At 38.9% G+C, this 20,977-nt stretch overlaps 1 long non-coding RNA gene across 5 annotated transcripts in view; it reads left to right on the top strand.

The window, feature by feature from the left end:
- The window catches only part of LOC137172565 (uncharacterized), a 225,102-nt gene that overhangs the window by 99,984 nt on the left and 104,141 nt on the right, over nucleotides 1-20,977 (top strand). For all 5 annotated transcript variants that reach the window (XR_010925007.1, XR_010925006.1, XR_010925009.1 and 2 more), the window contains exon 4: nucleotides 16,693-16,780. This is a non-coding gene — a long non-coding RNA (uncharacterized lncRNA). The remainder of the gene's footprint in view (nucleotides 1-16,692; nucleotides 16,781-20,977) is intronic.

Below are 20,977 nucleotides of genomic sequence, written 5' to 3'. Positions count from 1 at the left end.
AATGGTAAAAGAACTGCACTTATATAGCGCTTTTCTAGTCTTATGAGCTCTCAAAGCGCTTTACAATAGATGTCAACATTCACCTATTGACACACACATCCATATGCTGATGGCAGAGGCTGCTGTGCAAGGTGCCAACCTGCTCATCAGGATCTAATCTAATGCACATTCACACACACACTCACACACCGCTGGCGCAGCCATCGGGAACAATTTGGGGTTCAGTATCTTGCCCAAGGACACTTCTATATGTGGACTGGAGGCGCCAGGGATCGAACCACCAGTCCTCTGATTAGTGGATGACCCACTCTACCTCCTGAGCCACAGCCGCCCACAAAACCCTTCTAAAACCATTACAAATAATTGTTAAAAAAGAAATATGTCTTATATGACAATGCTATAGCTAAGGTTAGGTCTAGGTACAAAAATGACTTGGTAAACTTAAGGTTTAGGGGAACTTGGACATCATGGCTACAGTAACAACCACATGGTTCAGGTTAGGGAATGGTTGTGGCCATGGTTTAAAAAAACCCCAAAAAACCAATGTTGATTCGCAGTTGGAAAATGGAAACAATCTGAGTGTGATCCCCCATATTAAAGTTGGATGTTTCATTGACCCATCCATCCACCCTAACCTACTTCCTACATGGACTTTGTCGCTCTATAATAACATCACTGGATTTCTTCCATTCGCTCCTGTCATAATTACACAGCCACTAGAGGGCGTTGTCACGTGAAATTGAACATATTTCGTTTTGGGGCCCTTGCTTGTTGTTTTTCTTGGGAGGACAGTCAAATTCTCACATTTGAGAAATTATTTTGCTTAATAAATGACTCAAAGCGATTTATTATTGCGATTATCAGCTGTCGATTTTGTTTTCTGTTGATCCACCGGTGGGTTAATTGACTAATTGTGTCAGCACTACCCTCAATAGATAAGTATTTATGAAGCCAACAGCGAAATAAATAAAAAGTAAAACATGCATACAGGCACAGCTTTTCCTTTATTCTTCGCCTTCCTGCAGCTTTGTGGTCTGACCTTGCAGCTTCTGTGCCCCATCCATCTTGGGCTGTTTAGCCATTTCACTGGATACATACTGCGCAGATTAACACAATTCATCACCACAATCATCCTCGATTCATCACCCTTCCCAATGAATGTTTTGACATCTAGTTAATTTTCTGCTGATGATTTATCAAATTATAATTACCATACTCTGAAGGAGTCATTCATTATGTTGATAAATGATAATGATGCCAAAGTGGATTGAATTTTAAGTAAGTTCTCTGTGATTATAACATATGCGTTATTGTGAGTAATGCCTTACAATTTGGTCCCCTCCAGCACTAGAAAGTCAGGGGACTGTTAATGTTGTGACAATCAATGCAGAAACAGGCAGGTTGTTAATACAGTTTTTCACTGCAAATTGTTTAGCTAGAGCGTGCGGAGCATTAAAAAGTTCAGATTCAAGGCTCTGATTTAAGGTTGTTCGTAATTAAAGGGTGCACTAATTCAGTCAGGGTTTCGGTTACGCTTGTGGGGAGCAAAGACTTTGTTAATGGCTTCAGGTTTAGGTGCAGTGCTCAGGTACTTTATCAACAGTTCACTTGTTCATTGAGCCTTACGACTATGGCTAAAAAAGAATCAATATAGAGACTGGTCAGCTATGCATACCACAATAGACAGATAATCTATTGATTAATCTTGTAATTATTTAATTAAAATGCTTATAAGACTTAAAAGACAGCTAAGTACTCAGCAGGGCTACAGCCAACAATTATTTCCAGCATCAATTAATCTGTCACTACTTTCTTTGATTAATCTTTTAGTTGTTTAATCTATAAAATGTTAGAAAATGTCCAAGCTGATGTTTTTAGATTATTTGTATTGTTTGACAAATTCTCCAAACTCCAAAGGTATTAAATTTACAATAATGTAAAACAGAAAAGCAGCTAATCTTCACATTTGAGAAGTTGGAACCAGCAAATATTTGGCATTTTTTCTTGATAATTAACTTTTTTGATTAATCAACAAATTGTTTCAGGGCTACTAGTCAGATAATAGTAATACTGACATTGCAAAACTTAAATGTATAATCATGTTCTTTCTCTGCACCTTCCCTCTGTCAGTTACTGTTACTGTCAGTAGTAGTCTGACTGCGCTTTGCACCTCTTGCTTCACCGGCTAATTGGAGGCGACTCAGATTGAATTAATTTTGTGCGCTGCGGTTGGTATGCAAAAGGCGTGATTCCATTGTTTTGTCTAGAATGACCGCATGTCATCATGCAGGGTATGTTGTTGGGCAATTAATTACTACAGTGTTCTCTCAGAGTGTTATGAGGTCAAGTGGCCATTCCCCTTTCAGTGGTTCAATGTCAGCTTCTTTTTTTAGCGAAGGCGGTCATTTTCCAGGGTTCTGATGATTGTGTGTCATGGATCTAAATAAAGGAGATAGACACAGATAGTGTGACTGATTTGGAAAAACATTCACCATAGTCATTACATTTCTTCTCTTGTATGTCTTTTAATACACTGATGAATAAATGATCATCATTTAAGAACTTGGAGGCTCATGTAAATGTTTTTCCCATTCTACTGTTTGTATTTGCAGTCTATATGATATGACGTGAATGTGTATAAGAAATAAGGGCGGCTGTCATAAAAGCTTCATAAAATCTGATGGGAACCAAAGGTATTCTTTTAAATTATCAGCCTTTTGGACATTTTTCCTCAAAGGTCTCTACTTGCCAACAAACTTATTTGGCTGTCCACTTGCATGTATCACTTGTATCTCACTAGTGCCTATTTTGTCAGGCTAAGTGCTCAAATTTTCTCACTTTAAAATACACATTGATCTATTATAGGAACCCCATAGCTCCTTTACCTCTCAGTATCCTCTTCCCTCTCTTCCTCACTCGCACTGGCCCCCAAGAAATGCATGGGGGGGTAACCTTATGAGGTCTTGCCTCTCCACTTCAGGCTTGTCAGCCCCAATCTGCAGTCATTTGGTGTGAAATGTGTGCCATGGTCCAGGGCTCCCAAGGTCAGGGCCTGGTAATTGATGTTGCTTATTCATCTGTTTCCTGTGTCTTTTCTCTCCCCTTACACAGCGGCCTTTGTTTGGATAAAGTGTTTGAAGATTTACTGTAATTCTTAAAGGCCCTGAGAAGTGTCCCCCTGCTGCCTGAGCTTAATGTCCCTCCCTCACTGGAGGCCCAGCACTGATGACACATTGCTGGTCTTGGACAAAGGCCTGTTTTTCTAATACAAGATGGAGGGAGCATCTCCCTGCATAACAATTGGGGCAAGACTTGAATGAGACTTACAGTCACTCTTGTGTGCTCTAAATCAAGTTTAAAATGGTTTGTAAAAGAAAAGAATAAAAAAGACAATTGAGTTTTGTATGCTGCACATGAGGAGTTTTTCTCTTTCTGAGTCAAACTAATAAAAAAGTGACATAACGGAAGGATATATTGAAGGGTTTATTCAGAAATACAAGAAGTGCCACATCTTGTCCAAAATTACATGCATATCAAATTTTCCTTCCCCTAAATCTCCTAAATTGCCTTTTCTTTGGCAGAAAGTCCTGGCAGCAGTACAAATCTAAATCAGAATTTCCAAGAACTACGAACATCTCCAAACAAAAAAAAAAAAAAACAACTTTAAACATGGGCTGAAGTGAATCTCCTACAAGCACATGAAGTATCCGTATCGCCACTTCCCGTGCCTCTGCAGCACTGTGTGCCCTTGATGGCTGTCACCCAAGGTGCAGATAAACAATGGGCTCATTTGAAAACAAAGAAATGATTATGGGGGAACGTTTAATCCCAGCTTGACATGTCAGCAGGCTGCATGGGCGACAGCTTTCAAGAGAGGCTTTGAAGTGGCAATCTTTTCAGATTCTTGGCTCATTACACAATAAAGAACACTTCACATGTAACTGAAGTGGGCTGGGAAATGATGGTTAATGATGTTTATGGGCTCCTTGACTTGCAAGTGAATTTAAAAGATTGGCCGTCATGTGGCTGGCCGATTCTTTTTAAATAGTGGAGAGTGGAGACTTCAGGAAACATCTCAGTCACTCAAGAAGTTTAATCTGTATTCGTATTCTCTCACAAAGTTATAATCGGTGCTATAACTGTAGATATCATTGAAAGAAATAGCTTGAAATGGAGGAAATATGGAGAAAAGATATTACTAATTACCCAACATCTTATACGCACAGGAGAAATAAACATTTATAATCTAACAAGAACATTCATAACCTTTTAGTAAATTGGTAATGAAGGGCAAGTAAGTCAATTATATCATTAGAATACACATAAGAATTCAAATTCCTGTCAAACTCACTTTTCTGTCTTGCATGACCTTTTTACCTGTGACCAAGTCAGAGAAAACCCAACCTTTCTTTCCAAATGTGTTGAACTCCTATAATGGCTTCCCACTGGCAATAAGTTTGGCATTTCAATCCTTTATCATCCCCAAACAATAGTCCTAATCTCCTTGATCATGCTCTGTGAACAAGTGGAGAGGAATGTGAGTGACGTGCCCACAGTAAACATAGGAAATGCACCTGTGAGGACAATGTGTTGTGGAGGAACAAAAAATGCACACAAGGCAGCTGGAAACCTTTTAATTAGTGCTAATTACCTTAGCAGAGGAACGTCGGGAGGCTTGAAAGGATTTGTGTCAGCGCGTGAGAGATCAAAGATTGAGGCGGTCACGTTTTGTTCTGCTGAGTCAAAAACTAATAAGGAGGGTGATAATGGGGCCCAGGAGAATGACAACCCAGGTGGTGGTGTGTTTAATCCCCACTCAAACCTTATTCCAGTGAAACAATCAGATGGTTCAATTTTCAGTTAGTTTTTAAAAGAATAAATGTATCTAATTAATGGATTATGTGTAGTAATACATCATAAAGCCTGAACTAGTGTAATAACTTGTGAAAAAAGCAGAAAAACTCACATTAAGATTAACATTTAGAGGTGATAGCTGCTGTATTTCTGTATTCATTATTAAAATATGAAATGTGCAAATGCTATTATGATGTCAGGTAAGCCTGTCAGCCAACAAGTTTCATTTTTATGATTGTATAAGCCAGAGGGTCAGCAAGCTTTTCAGTCACAACCCATCAACCCAGCCTGTGTGATGGTATCTGCAAGTTTTTCTGGAGGTGGGTCAAATCTAGCTTAAAAGTCGGTCCCCTTCACATTCAATCCACCGTCACATTCTTACCTACAGGCAACCTCTGCTGAGCCCCGGTCATTAATCAAAGCGGAGTGCTGTCCTGACCTCAGCCCCTTCCCTTTGAAGTGCTCTGTCCTCTGCAGCATGAGGAAATCATTTGCTGCCTGATTCAATGAGCCATCAGTCGAGCCAGCAGACCTAATGACATGTGAGAATATTAACCTCCTACCACCAAGAGTGCTGCTGCTTGGGAAGCAGTCTATTATTCATCCAAGGTTTTACTCAAACCCTATTTCACAGAACTGTTTCTCTTTTAAACCTGCCCACAAAAACTGTAGCCCTGTTGGCATTCAGTATATTCTGATATTAAACTAGTTCTACTCTTTGAATGAATTGAATGCTATATTTCAATGGAGAATGTTTAAGGTCCTCAATTCTAACAGTAAAACAGCAAAACAAAATTATTTTAACTACATGTACAACACTGTTGTCAAAGGTACAATCTGTGATCCAAATGTAAACAAAAGATTTGCTGGAAAACCAAAATCCAGACTACACTGGAGTCTCTGTTGCTCTCAAATTGATAGGCAGGTCTGTTAATATTGATACTACACAACAAAATCTAAGTTACAAATGTTTTTGGTGTTTTTCAAGGCTTGTTTACATCAATAATATTGTGTAACAAAGATCATATTTTCAAAAAATCATAATTTTCTATCATTAGCCGTTAAAGGTACAGTCTGTGATATGCATGTAAACAAAAGTCCCATTTAAAACACACTGGAACTTATTTTGTGTAACAATTGCCTGACAGGCATGTAGAAATATCAGACAACAACTAAATCTGTTATTCACAGCAAATAGTGTTGTTTAAGATTTGAAAAACAGGCCTATATTTCAATTATGATCATCTGTCAAACACACAGATTGTGGTTTTCCAGCATTAGGAGATGAATCTAAAATTAGATCTGAATTAACCTCAAATTTACATGGTAAAAAAAAATCAACAAGAATTGGGACTTTAACCAACAATGTCTTTTAAATGAAGGTGAAAAGTCGTATCTCTTTACAACCATGCTCCTCCATGCCATTCATTATAGTTTCCTATCTCGACAGGCAATCTGTACTGAGAAGCATCCAGTCCATTACACACATATGAGGCCCATCACTCCTGCAGTATTGACAAATTCATCAGGCATTTTTCTCTCTGCTCCCTGAACAGAATTTAGATTTGACTGCCATTCCCAACCCAGAACGGCCTTGTTAGAATACAAACATGACTTCTCCACTCTGGAGCTAGTTGGGAGCTCTTACAGTGATGAGCCATTACCTGTCAGCGGTTAGAGCGCGGCCTGGAGTTTACGCTGATATGTCAAGTACAACACAGTGTTGACTAGAAATGCAGCCGGCAGTACTTGAGGCATAAAAAGACAAGGCTGGTATTTTATTGTACATTGACAATAAACCCTTAAGGTACAACATTGCCAATGTACAAGAGGTTGTGCAATTCAATACAGTCCAATTCTGATAATCAATTAATTGTTTAAACCTGCGATAACAGATTTTTTTAGCCACTTTAAGCGGAAACAAGCTGTGAGCACAACACTGATATATCACCTTTTAAGTTGATATACCAAAATTGTTAGTGTACGGTTGACTATATCCATTTTCGGCATACGCAGAGCAACATTATCATTCATTTGGAGTTGTGTTTCTGTCCACCTGGTGAATCTAAGTTCTATATTCACTTTCTCTTAGCTCTGTTTTTGGTCTCCACCAACTCCTGAGGGAAACAGGCAATTTGACTCTCGGAACTTGTTAAGGGCATTTTTCACAAATGTATTTATTTTTTAAAATTTTAAAGACTAAACAATCTATTAAATAAAAATAGAATACAAATTAATTGATAATTCAATAATCATTAGTTGCAGCCACAATTCAGAAACATTTTTGATTTTGTAGTACAGTTATTTCATGGAGAAGAGGGCAACATCAAACCCATTTCAGTTGCTCACATACATTATCTGTTCATCACTGTCAAATCAAGGCTGCCTTATTCCCTGTCACATACAGTAGTAGAGAAGCCTGGACTGACACCAAGTGGAATCCAATCTGACAAGTGATAAAAAAGTGTTTTGGCATCTTACGGGCCTTGTGGGCTGGCCTTAGTACCCCACGGTCATAGGTTGAGGACATCCGACCTGAAATGCATGCAAACTAATGGCCAGCATGACTGACATTTCCACCGATGAGCCCGAAGTGTTCGCCCGTTGTCAGCAGGAGTTTATCAATAGGCACGTCTGCATATGCAGTCTATCGATCCATCCATCTCTGTCCGCCTGTCTCTGCATCACTGTAGCTGTCTGTTGTCATTCAATGGATTGGCTGTGAGGAGAGATGGCTGCAGGAGCCTCAGTTTGCAATCCTTCCACCTTGGGAAGGAGATTTAGAATAATTGCGGCCTCATTTCGTGACATCATGTCGAAATCTCACCTGACCTTGCTGTTGTGGATGCAGAAAATCAGATTCATACTTCTTAAGCCTCTTTCACACATAGTTCCCAGCCCAGTAAAATACTGGGATAACCTTTCAGGCACCGCTAATGATTTTCACTATTTACACATGCAGCTACATTCAGGAACATTTCTGTCTTGCGCCTTTTCACACGTGCCATGGCAATACAGGAATAGATGGGGCAAGGAACAGTCCATTAGCAGTAATGCAGAGTCTTGTTATTGGTTTGCTAGCTCCACGTGAAAGCAACTTTTGTTCGATGGAAGTAACTCTTTTTTTGGCTTGTCCCTGCAATGTTACTGCTTTCATTCACAACGCAGCCGTACCGGCATTTTCCCTGAAATGTTACTAGGTACAGATTTTCCTGATTTCCCTGCTCCCATTCACACATGACCCCATGCAGGAAATGTTCCTGAACATTCAGGGTTAGACTGCATGTGTGAAAGGGGCTTTATTTAGCAATCAGCTTTACATTTTTACCACCGCAAGTAGATGCTGGGTGGTTTATTGGTATTATATCGAGTCTTTGTTAACATCATTAATGGATACACGGTAGCCAGGCCTTGTTTGCAGTATTCGCCCATTGAGACTGACTTGCTGTAGTGAGCGTTGTGGTTACAAAGCCCCATGTTAATTGCGGTGAGTACCAGAGGCCTTGCCCCTCCAGATAACATAGAGCTTTAGAGCAGTGAGATGCTTTGTGATTAGAGAAAGGGACCAGGTAGGTGACTGGGGTGAGGATAAAGAAGCCAGATCAGGTCTCAGGGGAGAGAAAGGTGTGAGTCTTTGGGGGATTGAGGTAAACAAGATTGTACCTGTGAGGGAGACAGAAACTGCTGCCCCCAGGTCATTATTGCCCTTAGAGCAGGAAGCAGAAGGCACACACACAACTCAGTGCTTATCAATGTCCATGAGATAATAGGGTTACTATTTTGCTCTAAACTGTCAGCCAGTCAAAGCAATCTTTCAAGATGAGCAGACATTCAGGGTCTACAAGGAGTGAGTGAAAATTGAATTAATGAAACGGCAACATTAATGCAATGAAGGAGCGAGATAACTTCATCCCATTTGGCTAATCAGTGTTATTCAGTGCACATATATGTAAATCATTCTCAGAAATGAATTGTAATGACAGGTTCATTGCCAATATATTATTATTACACCTATAGCGTTAAACCTGGCTCAGGCCGCAGCTCCCATGGCAGTGAATTTAGCTGATTAAATCACTGGATGCACACAGCAGTGGTGACACGAAAACAACAATTAATAAGCCAACCCCCAGTGCACAGCGGCTCCATTTTAACCAGGCTGCTAATAACATTACATGGCAAAAATATCCTAATCAGACAGGTGAAAAGGGATTTGGAGGCAATTTGATTTTCTTCCTTAGTGTGTAGGTTCATAGCCAGCTGCCAGCTGCTGAATTTTACAAACTTATTTATAGGAATATTCACCATATTTTGCTTGATGTATTATAACTTGTGCTAAAGAGGCTGCTTGCTTTACGTACAGTGAAGAGAAAAGCTCTGTTTTTACTGTCTGTACTGTTTATCTTGACAGCTTTCTCTCTTTATCTCGTTTGTATCCTTGCTCACTCATCCCCCCCCCCTCCCCAATCACCATCCCTCCCCACATACACACACACACACATGCACAATCACTCACAAAGAATGCACATTAAAAAGGATTTGTTCCCCAAAGAAGGTCGGCATTTGTAAGGCTACTGACAGATTTAAGTGTCAATTAAGTTGATGTACAGTGGGCACATTATCATACAAGGTTGTCAGCCGCGGCCATTTGAGGGAAACAAATACCCGGAGCTTTACACCTTCCACGGCTTGAACTTTGTATGGACCCACAGTTGCTATGAATGTCACAGTCAATCATTTATCCAGTTGGCAAGCTTTCTGGTGGGGAGTGTGAGATCAAGTCATTTTATACAAATAATAACCACAAAAAAATTCTGGATTCCAAAATGCTTTGTCATGTTCGGTGGCGAGGTCCCATGGCTGGCCTGTTCGGAGGTCTTAAACTCATTACTGGGAGGGGGGAAAATTATACCTCTGCACAAGGATGATGGATGACAAGTTAAATTTGTGTCCAGGGACTGAAGGTGAATGGTGACAGAGGTATTTATCTTGAGAATGGAGGTTGGGGTCAGGCGAGGCTGGGTGCCTTAAGGCACAAGACATTGACAAATTTATCCAGTGGACCCCATTGCTTGGGCCTTTTCTTTGTTTTGAATCCTGGCCACTCGCTAAGTGACCCACATCGCTCATGCTGCCAATGTGTGAAGAATGCCCTGCCATGCCAGGCATCCTACCTCTGCTGATGCTTGTAGTTCATTCTTCTGTGAGGCCTAAATGTTTGACTCTTTTTGAACCATGTTTGTTGAGGGTATTCAGAAACTGTTAGATTCTGGGTCACTGGGTTAATTTGATTTCTCAAAGTTACAGGGAGCTTCAGAAATATTTTAAATGACAAAGTGTCTATGTTTAGCTTACTGTTTAAGTTCCACCAGATATATGCTTTAAACATAGCTTGCTCTTTGTTTTGGATCCATGGCTACCTTGTTCCTGCATCATCCCCGGTGTTTACAGTAGTGAGGCAGACAATTGTGTTTACATGTTCTTGTATAGGGATATGCTATGGAGAGAAGGGGGTGAGCCACAGAGACCTCTAGTGGAGGCTGAGGATGCCTTAATGTTATTCAGTCACTGGGAGCAGCCATTCCTGAAGCTATAGTTATGATACGTTTATAGCAGCTGAACTGAAAATGACTAATTATTGCAATGATTTTTACACATCTATTTGTATGCAGTATTATTGCTGTTATATTTCATATAATGTATTGTTCAGCCAATCAGTGTTCTAAACATTATCTGCAAGAGCATAGAGCTTTTTATTATATTGTGATTTTTGATGATTGGCTCAATAAGAAGCAGTAAGTGTAGCTTGCAGGTGTTGAGCCTTGTAAGTCAGTTTTGAAATGTTTTGAACTGTCGACATAATTACAAATGAATACTCAAATTAATTACACACTTTTACTGAAGCTCATAACATGCCACACATACATGCTAAATATGGAACCCCAATGTGTTCAAATAAAAAATATGAAGAGATTAAATAAATGATCATATGAATTAATTGTGTAAAATATATAAATTAACAAATACATTATGAAATAATTATTGTTATTATTATTAATTGTTATTGCATTATTCTTATTTTCATATTAACAGTTTTATTGAAGCAATAAAACTATTGACACATCAGTATTGAACACTTAAGGGCTCTATTGCTAGAGGGTTAGTTGTGCACAGAGCAATCTAGCCAAGGGAAATTTGTATTCCAACACAATGTGTCTGTGGTTTTGTGTTTTGATACCCAGAGTCTCATTTTCCAATTAGGACAATGTATCAGTGATGGATACAATGTGAAGCAGTCATTTGTTTGTGCTTTGGAAGAAGTTTTCAGTGCCTTTACAACCGCTAACCACTTTGCCATGCTTCATCCATCATTTTGTCAACACTCTAATGTTTTGGACCTATACAATCTTGGCCGAGGGAGGAAAGTAACACAGACAAAGCAGTTGGTTGCTTTCACAACATGCCAAAATTTCAACCTATCTTGTACCTCCCTCCTTTCGTCTGTGGGCCCCATTTTGAGAGGATTTGTGAATTTTGAATGGCAGGAAATGTGTTATGGGCCTATGTCTGGAGTTCATGATGTTATTCAAGTCACTGTTCTACAGCTAGCACCACACAAAAGCAGTTGTGATGGATATCCACTCATATCTCTTTTGTTGCACTGACAGATGACTACATACAACATGACAGTTATATTTAATTACATTATGTCATATAGTTAAATACACTTACAACATTAATGAAAACTGATGCTGTTGATTTCATAAAACTGCTTAATCAGCAGTTAAGGCATATTGTACTTCTAAAATGTATTTCCTGTTTCTTCGGAGAAGAGTATTGATTTCATGTCAGAAATAATGATGTAAAAGTTAATGAACTGTTACAGTGAGGCATTGATTGTATTTCAAACTAAACATAAAATGCATGTGTTGCCCTTTAAGCAATTAATGTACTAGAATTCATTTATACTTGGCTATGATGTTGAATGGAAGCTACCCCCTTAAAAACTGTATCAACAAATACTTAAGGAAGAGAATTATGTCATTAAAAAAACATAGAATTACTTACTGTGTCATGTTAATTGACGTTTCAAAGTTTTTGAAGGGTGCCAGGTCATATCTATTCAAACTAAAACACTCTTGAGCCCTTTGTATCCATTAACAACGCTGGGCATTAATATGCTTTCAGACAGCCCTGGATAATACTACAAGCTTTTTCACCGTGACTTATATTTACTTTAACCAGTCCCCCCTTAAGTGCTGTTTTTAACAATGCAGGCACTATGAATCATTTACCATACAGGAATACCTTAAAGGAATCATTTGCTTTGGAGACGTTTGTGGTTGGTTTGATGCTGACGAAAGGCATTATCTCCTGACTGACAGCATTGCAGGCTCCCCTGATGCAATATTTATTATATGTCACATTGCCGTGCATTAGGCCAAGAATGAGCCATTGTTTCTACGTCATGCGCAAGGGGTTGACAATGGTTGTACAGAGGCAGGTCAGGGATTGTTTGGCCAAAGCAAATATGAGCCTACAGTCACTTGTGTTCAAGGGTTTTTTGGATCAGATAAAAAAATCAAAGCACATTAATAATGTTCTAAAACCCATTGGTGGAAGAAGTATTCAGAGTCTTTACTTATAGTAGCAACACCACATTGTACAAAGACTCTAGTGCTGAAACAGAAAATTAATTGACAGTTCGATAGTCAATTACAGTAATCATTTGTTTGTTGTTTATTGAGTCAGCTGTTTTAAATTGAACATCTTTTTGTTTTTTGGGCTGTTGGGCAGACAAAACAAGTAATCATCATCTCACCTTAACTTGTGATGGTCATTTTTCATTGTTCTCTGACACTCCATATACTGAATGATGAATCGATGAATCAAAAAGAAATCAACATATTAATCAAGAATGAAAACAACATATAGTTGGAACACTAAAATACTTAATTACAGGTAGAATTCCTGCATTCAAAAATGTACTCAAGTTAAAGTTCAGAAGAATGTCTACAAAATGTAATTGTCTTTCTATGCATGACATTAAATCATATTTTATCAGCTGATAACTGGTTTTATTTGTAAAATCTGCAAAATAACTACAGTATAGCTGTCAGGTAAATACAGTCAAGTAAAGTACAATATGATAATGAAATGTAGTTGAGCAAAGGTATAAAGCAGCATAAAATAGAAATACTCAAGTAAAGTACAAGTACCTTAAAACTGTATTTAAGTACAGTATTTGAGTAAATCTACTAACTTTCAGTACTTTTTTTTTTTTTTTTACCTCTGAACCAAATAACAGATGAGTGAACACATTCTTGTGGTTCCTGTGGTCTTACATCTTGATTTATGTTTACAGCAAGGAAATAATGTAAGAGGTACTCTTGGCTTGTATTAACAATGCAGTATTATATTGTATATTATCTTTCTAGTTTTGTGGTGTCTTTCAGCTTTCTGGACAGTTCATTTGCATAATATTACTTGCTCAACTTGCTTGTTTCCAGCTCGTTCCCCTCATTATATTTCCCTTGTAGCATAAGCACTTTAGCAATAGGATTTTGATCCTCAGAGGGACTAAAGGCTGCTTCTTTGTTGACAGCAGAGCAAAAACTGCAAGCAAACTGAAACAATATCAACTAAGTTAAAAATATCATTGAAGAAATTCAAAATGACATGAGAGCAGACAGGCTGTGGGACTGGTCCTGCATTCTTGCTCAGGCAAATGATCACTGTAACTTCTAGCATTCTCCTCAGCCTGAATAATTGAGATATGTAATAACTGTGACAGAGGGCATTATCTGACCCATTTTCCTTTTCTTCTCACATTGCTTTGTTTATACATGCCTTCCTGTCATAATCCTTTACAAATCTCCTAAGTAAAAGCCCTTTGAAGAAATTGCCTCTCGTAGCGTGATATCCCGTGTAAAGGAGTTCTTTTTAATGACCAGGATCTGACCTCATTTCATATGCATAAGCCTACATCAAAGTAGACAGCATCCGTCCAGTCTGCACAGCGTTCTTCCACTTGACAGTATTTCACATTGGAGCGACAAAGCACATACATGGAGCTTGTAATTGCTTAATTAGGTTCAGGCTATGCAGTTTTACCTTGGGTTGACCTTGTATGAGGAGGACCACTGCTCCTGTCAAAAAAACTTAGGATTTGATTGATTTACATTACCATTTTCTCTTCCATTAGTCATTAGTAGATGCTAATGGGGCACATCTGAGAGAATTGGGCTTTGAATCATTGTTCATTGGTGTTTGTTGCATTCTGCGCTGCCTAGAGAAGTTACTGTATAGCAATTGAATTCAATAGCATTTTATTAAATGTAAATCAAGGGCCAAACTTGCTTCTCAAATCTGAATTCTGTCCAATCCTCTTAGGGAATCGTTTGTTTATATTGTGTCACTGCTCTGTGGCATTGTTTGACCTTGTCCTGACTAATTTGTCCTTTTGCTCTGAGGGAAAAATTGTATTTGGTCCTTGCTGGGAGGCCTGAGCTGGAGCTGCAGTAGCCATAGAAGTTGAAATAAACATGATGTGGTGGAAATCATTTAAATTGTACTTTATCATTTACTGTAGCCAACATCAGCTAATAAGTTGCTACTTTAGCATCATGCTGCTCACAGATCAGCTGGTAGGGAGATTAAAATGATTCACTCAATGTCTCAATGACTCAATAAATGTGGCTTTGGTGAGTTTTTTCATAGACTTTAGTGAAGTGTACTCACACTTTGGAACAACTGAGGTGCTCTGCTCTGATCAGTTAGTCTGAGTCTAGTAAAAAAAACTGATTCTTAGTTAGCATGTGTTTGTTTTACATCATCAGTTACACACGCCAGTTGTAGAAGATAAAGGAAAACAGTTTCATACTTTTTTTTTTTTTCTGAGCTATACTAGCATAAGCATTGCTCTAACTAACTAGCATTGTTCTAACTATAGCTACGCTAGCGACTGTGAGGCTGTAGCTACTTAGCAAAATGGTGCTTTGTGCTAGATGCTAACATCATGCTAAGATGCTCACAATTGCAATGTTAACATGCTGATCTTCTGAAGGTAAGATGCTCACCATTTTCACGACCTTAGTTTATTAATATTAGCATGTTGATATTTGCTAAGTGGCACTAAACACAAAGTACAGTTGAGACTAATGGGAATGTTGTTAGATTTGCAGAAATTTGGTCAAAAAGTAAAATATGGAACAACAACAAAAACACATTTTTGACCTGTTGGTGGCGCTGCAGGAAGAGTTAAGATATCACCAAAGTTATTGCAATTCATCTTCAGGGGGATGTAAGATAAGATATGAATCTTTGTACATGATTTCTAGGCAATTCCAATAGTTGTCAAAACCACAACTTGCCAACCTCATGCTGGCACTAGAGGAAAAGTCAGGGGATCACTAAAGTCAATAGGATTCATCCTCTGGGGACCATGAATGTCTCTGTAGAATTGAAAGGCAATCCATCCAAAACCTGTTGAAATATTTCAGTCTGGAACAAAGAGGTAGACCAACCTGGAACTGACTACTAAAACTCAACCCTACAGTAATTATGAATGCACTTGTTTGGCTGTGCACATCTCGAAAAGCCCGCCCTGCTTAAGGAGCATACAATGTCTTTGTACAATACAACATGCATGAGAAGATACAGACATCAGTTGTATCTTCACATACAGAGAGGTAGCTCTGTGATTTTAACTGCTGTAGCTACAGTAAGTCACCCTGTGAAATATGTATTTTGTTAATCTCTTTGTTACACCAAAGTGAGGAGGCTGGACAAGGTTAAGCTACAGAAACAAACACCAACTGCCAGTCCTCTTTATGCTGTAGCAAAGTGTGAATCACCACCGGATCTCAGTCAGATACTATTTGTAAATACAGCCATACAAGATAGTTATACAAATGAAACTCACATCAGTTTTGAATTGGCAGCATTTCAGACTCTATCTGACCTATAATGCTGTGAGCAGCCACCTGCCAGTACTGAAGGTCTTTCAGCTATTTGAAGTTAGTTATTGACCTCGATCTGCTCTCTCTGTTCAAACAACAAGCCCACAGTTCAGCACCTCTGCCAGGTACTCAGTCTTTGTGGCAGCTCTTTGATGCTTAATCTAAACACCAGTGTTGATCTGACTGGACCTCGATGAGATCACCAGGACAGTGTTTCCAGTTGTTTTGGTTATGATAACAGCTGGGTGTTAGCCATGTTCACAGCCAACTACCCACTACATCATCATCTTTATTCTCTCTTTACTGTTTGAGCAGCTTGTAGTGTATCTGACGCTTACTGTAGGATTCATCTTTGTCATCACTGGCACTAAAGGATTTTCCTTTCTTTGTTTATTGAACTGCTCACAGTAATTTTTCCTGTCTAACAAATCTATGGTAAACTGTATTTCCAAACTTAATGTCCCTTACACAACAGTTTACACAAGTTTTTGCTGAAACGTCTCATTTTTTCTACTTTTAGAGTGAGAAATATGTAAATAATTTGGATTTTACTGCACAGTCGACTTTGATGAAAGGGAAACTTTGTTTTGGGTTTCCAAAACAAAAGGATTTTGGAGGCACATGAATTTATGTTATCCTCTTAGAAATTCATTGCTAGTGGCAACCCATTGGCAATTCTGTCCCTCCACAAAAGTACAAGAAGAAACGAGGCCTGGGCGCAGCAGACTGTTAAGCTGTATCAGTTCTTTGCTGTTCAGTTTCAGTCATTAGTTAATTAACCCTGATGCTCTGGTTCCCACAATACAGCGTCAGGCACGTCAGGTAAATTAGTGACTGTAAATATCTTGTAGGTGTGACTGTGTTTGTCTGTGTGTTTTAGCTCGGCGACAGACTGGCGACCTGGCTTGGGTGTACCCCCACGTCTCATCAAAAGCATGCTGGGACAGGCTGTGCAACAGGATAAGCAGGTATACAAAATGTTTAACTGACACATAAATTTGTACCACTGACAAGCAGAAAACTGTCTCAACAGAGTCGGCGGTCCCAAGTCCAAAATGAGTTGGCTAATGTTTCGCTAGAGCTGTTTCATTACAGCCCCTTTCTGGTAAAAATTAATTATAATACATTTTTCAAAAATACCTTAAAATTGATTGACAGATATTAAAAGTGTTTGTAGTATTTGGGCCCAGATCACCAGGTTTCAGGCCTTTATGTGATGCCTACTGATCCATATAGGCGATCCAACACTGAGCCTCTTGGTAAGTCAGGAAAACACCTTGTAGAACAGAACACACATATTAAACACATCACACACACACATCAACACATATTAAATCATTTTATCAAGTCAGCAGAATACCTGATGGGGTGTTTCCTCTTAAGTGTATGTGTGAATTCCACACTGACTGCAGCTTGATCCTTTTTAATCTAGCTCCACATGTTTCTATGTAAAGCGCCAGAGGAGGAGTGTACTGTATGTGTGGAGGTCATACTTAGGTCATCATTCACAAAAACAAGCGCAATTAGAGCGATGACTCAACTTGTTCGCATAATTCACGTAAAACTGCACCTGGTAAAGCAGACTGTTAAACTTTAAAGCACATGCGATTACTCATAATTGCTCCAGAAATTGATTTATTAGCTCGGGTGTGAGGCTGTGTGAGCCGAGTGCCATCTGACCTCCAGCTGAATGAATAATCAACAGGCTCCCCGAGCAAGCAGATGTTTGAAAGTGTTGCTGTTTTATCAGGCCAGTAATGTGAACAGGCATGAAACCAGATTAAATTAAATGATGTGAGGATAGACAGCTGTGACACATTTGGACTTTGCTGCTTTCCCCTTTTGTGCTAATAGCAGCTTATGTTCCCAAACATGAAAGACATGAAAGACGTTCTAGTCTACCTAACTGTGTTATTAATGAACGCTCTAAAATGACATGTTGAGATTAAATGTTGAAATGTTTTTTCTCTGTTGCCTATAATAACTCATAAAAAGTGAAGTAACCAATAGAAAATAACAGCTTTGCAAACAACAGTAAATCCCAAACAGTTTTTCCTCTGGCTCATGTTTCACTTCTGGCTGTTTTGTAAGACATGGTATTCTTTAGGGACATGAATGATGATCCCTTAGCTTCAACCCCTTTTTCTCTAATTGCTGTTTAATTTCTTGCCTTGCTCTTGATTATAAGGTGTAGCCAGCTTAATGAAGCACAGATGTGTTGTTTATGAACTCTGTGCACTTTCTCTTGTTAGCATGAAGGATGTATACAGTTAGTTTATACAGCGCAAAGCAGTGCATGAAAAGTTTATTTTAGTAGCTTTCTTCTTTCGCTGCCTCTCAGACCATTTTTGCAGCATAGAGTAATAATAATAGAACATCTTTTAGCTGTAGAAAATGGTCTGATGGCTTTTCTTATCTTTTTGAGTGGTTCCAGTCCGCAGTAAGTGATACTTTCAGGTGGAAAATGGTTGGTTTGTATGCTGAAGTGGCGATCATTGTACGTTGTTGTGTCTGCCCCGAGGAGCTGTCGACTCAAGTGTTTTTCTCCAAACCTGTCACACTTTTCAGGAACAATTAGAGAAAAGAAAGTAAATTGTTCCCAGGCACTTGGATTGCTGTCCTCGCGACATCTGCCACCACAGTGTGGATGATAGATTCCTCCTTCATTAGCTAGGGGTGTGGGATTACCCAGTGAGAACACATTAATCACCACTTTCTGTGGCAGCCTGAATGCACTGCACTTTGTTAGAAAAAAACTTTTTTTTTCCCTGACATGTCACTCTTCTCCTGTGACAGGCCACAATCAATCATCTTGATTGACAGCACTGATAGGTTACACTGTTTACACAATGTGTAATGAAAGATCATGTTACCCACTATTGTTGTTACTGAGACAACTCTTTTGGGCTGGATCTGAATAGAGTGGGTGCTTTGGTACAAACTCACACAGGCACATACTCACTTGCTTTCCCTTTCTGTTTTCATAGCAGTTTCCCTCTGTTCTTTTCTCGCTCTCTCTTTTTCTTGTACAAATGTGGATGAAATCTATCACTGTATAGGTCATTTTGTAATTGTGCTAGCACTATATACAGTTTCATGATATGATCCATTGTCTGGAAATTTGATGAAACAAAACAACAAACAACAAAGACCTGTATAATCACTTTCTTCAATTTGACACCCCTGCCTGCAGGACGACTTTGTTTGTCATCGTCTTACAAAACAGAAAGAAATCATCTTCACAAAAATGATTCATATGAGCAATTTCTGATTGGACACTGGTTAAGGTTTGGTTAGCTTTAGCTACAAAAAAACACTTTCAAAACAGGTTTAGAGAAAGATCAAGGTTTGGGTCAAAGTAACTACGACTTTGTTGACTGATCCATCCACCCCAGCCTCCTCCATATGCTGACTTTGTGGCTCGATAAGAACATTGCAGGCATTACAGGCAAGAGTCATAATTAACACAGCTGCTAGAGGTCTTTGTCATTTAAACATAAACCTATGTTATTTTTAGGCATCTGACCTTGTTATGTATTATTATATAACAATAATCCATACATATAATGCTCACAGATGCACATGAAATTGAATATACTCAGTTCTTAGGCTCAAAAAAGCTTGGATGTCGTCTTCAAATACTCACTACGCTTCAAAAACCAATCAATAATCATGCAGATTCTGTGCAAAAATACATTTTCTCAAGCATGTCACTATGATATAAAGAACAATGAGTGTATATTATCCTCAGTATTAATTAAAAGTCATTTTTATACATTGTGATGCCGTGTTAAGCTGCTGAGGGTCACACATCCTTCTACAAGGTTGTTTTAACGATGCTGTTGTCTTGAGAAGACGCCACAATGCATGTCTGACAGAATGACGACTGTTTTTCCACCTTTGTGATGAAAGGACACAAATGACCTTTAGTCTTTTTCCGCAACACTCAAAGCAAGCGCATGTACTGAAGCGAGCATGTTCTTGTCATAGTCTAAGTGTTCTTTCAGTTCACTTTCATGTTTTTCTGCCCCTCAGTGTCACCTTTAAATCAGGCACAGGAAGGACATTTGCCGTGCACTGTTCTAATGAGAAACGTATTAAACCTTCAGGAGCTGTAATACCTAAAACACTCATACATCAGTTTAATGTGGACAGTTTGGTAATTGTGCTCTTGAGCGATCAATCAAGATCAGCCCGTGAGTTATAATTAGCCCTTCCTGATTGAAGTATTGACCATTTGTATTGAAGTTCTTTGTTATTGGAGTTGGTTTCCCATCGGCCATCTGTCTCTCACTTTGGTCGCTTATCTGAGCCGTCTACCTGGATGACCCCGTATTCACAGAAGTGTACACACACAAACACGTGCACTTTCTCACATGTAGACACAGATGCAGGTGTGCACATGCACTGTGGCCTTCAGACGACACTCCTCCTAGGGTCATAGTCTGGTCAGTGGAGAGGTCAGGAGACAACTTTAGCTGAGAAGATCTTCCAAAAATATCAAAAAATTACACATTCAGCATGAAGATTTTTAGTGGCTATTGTGGCCTAGTAGCTTTGTAAGAAAATTGTGCTCAAATATGAAAAAAATTGACATTGATTGAACTGTCTACTAAATTAATAAATACAGCATATAATAAATTCCAGTGAGTAAAAATGAGTTATTGAGGATTGCCTTGTTCATGGGGTATTTCTATTGATAGTAGTCTGTGCCGATAGATACAGTTGCCAGGAAGTTAAACGCATTTCATGCTTTAGAAACGTAGCATTGCCAGCATGCTCCATAAACCAAAAGGTTAGTTTTAAGTATCAGATTAGTGATGGTTTGTGTCCACCTGATAAATAAAGTCCAATAGTCATTCTCTTGGTCTGTCTGCTGTTTGGTGCTGGACAGGTAGTGTACAGTGGGTTTATGTAGAGCTTCTTTGCTACAGCTGGAGATGATGTTGCTACAGAAAGACAAATGCGAAAAAGTTTTATAGATCTGAGGGGAACTACAGAATGATGTGATAATTCTTTGTGGGGTAGTCACTATCAGCAAGCCCAATCATGTTACTCATATTGTAGTCATTTGACCCATTGCTCATATAAAGGTGGTGGTTAGTGCAGCTTTAAAAATAGTTAATTGAAGAAGTGGAGATTGAGGCTTGACTTTTATTTGACCT

The sequence above is a fragment of the Thunnus thynnus genome, chromosome 20, assembly GCF_963924715.1.
Source record: "Thunnus thynnus chromosome 20, fThuThy2.1, whole genome shotgun sequence".
NCBI lineage: Eukaryota > Metazoa > Chordata > Actinopteri > Scombriformes > Scombridae > Thunnus > Thunnus thynnus.
Note: the sequence above shows the minus strand (reverse complement) of the source record. Positions and strands in the feature narration are given on the sequence as shown.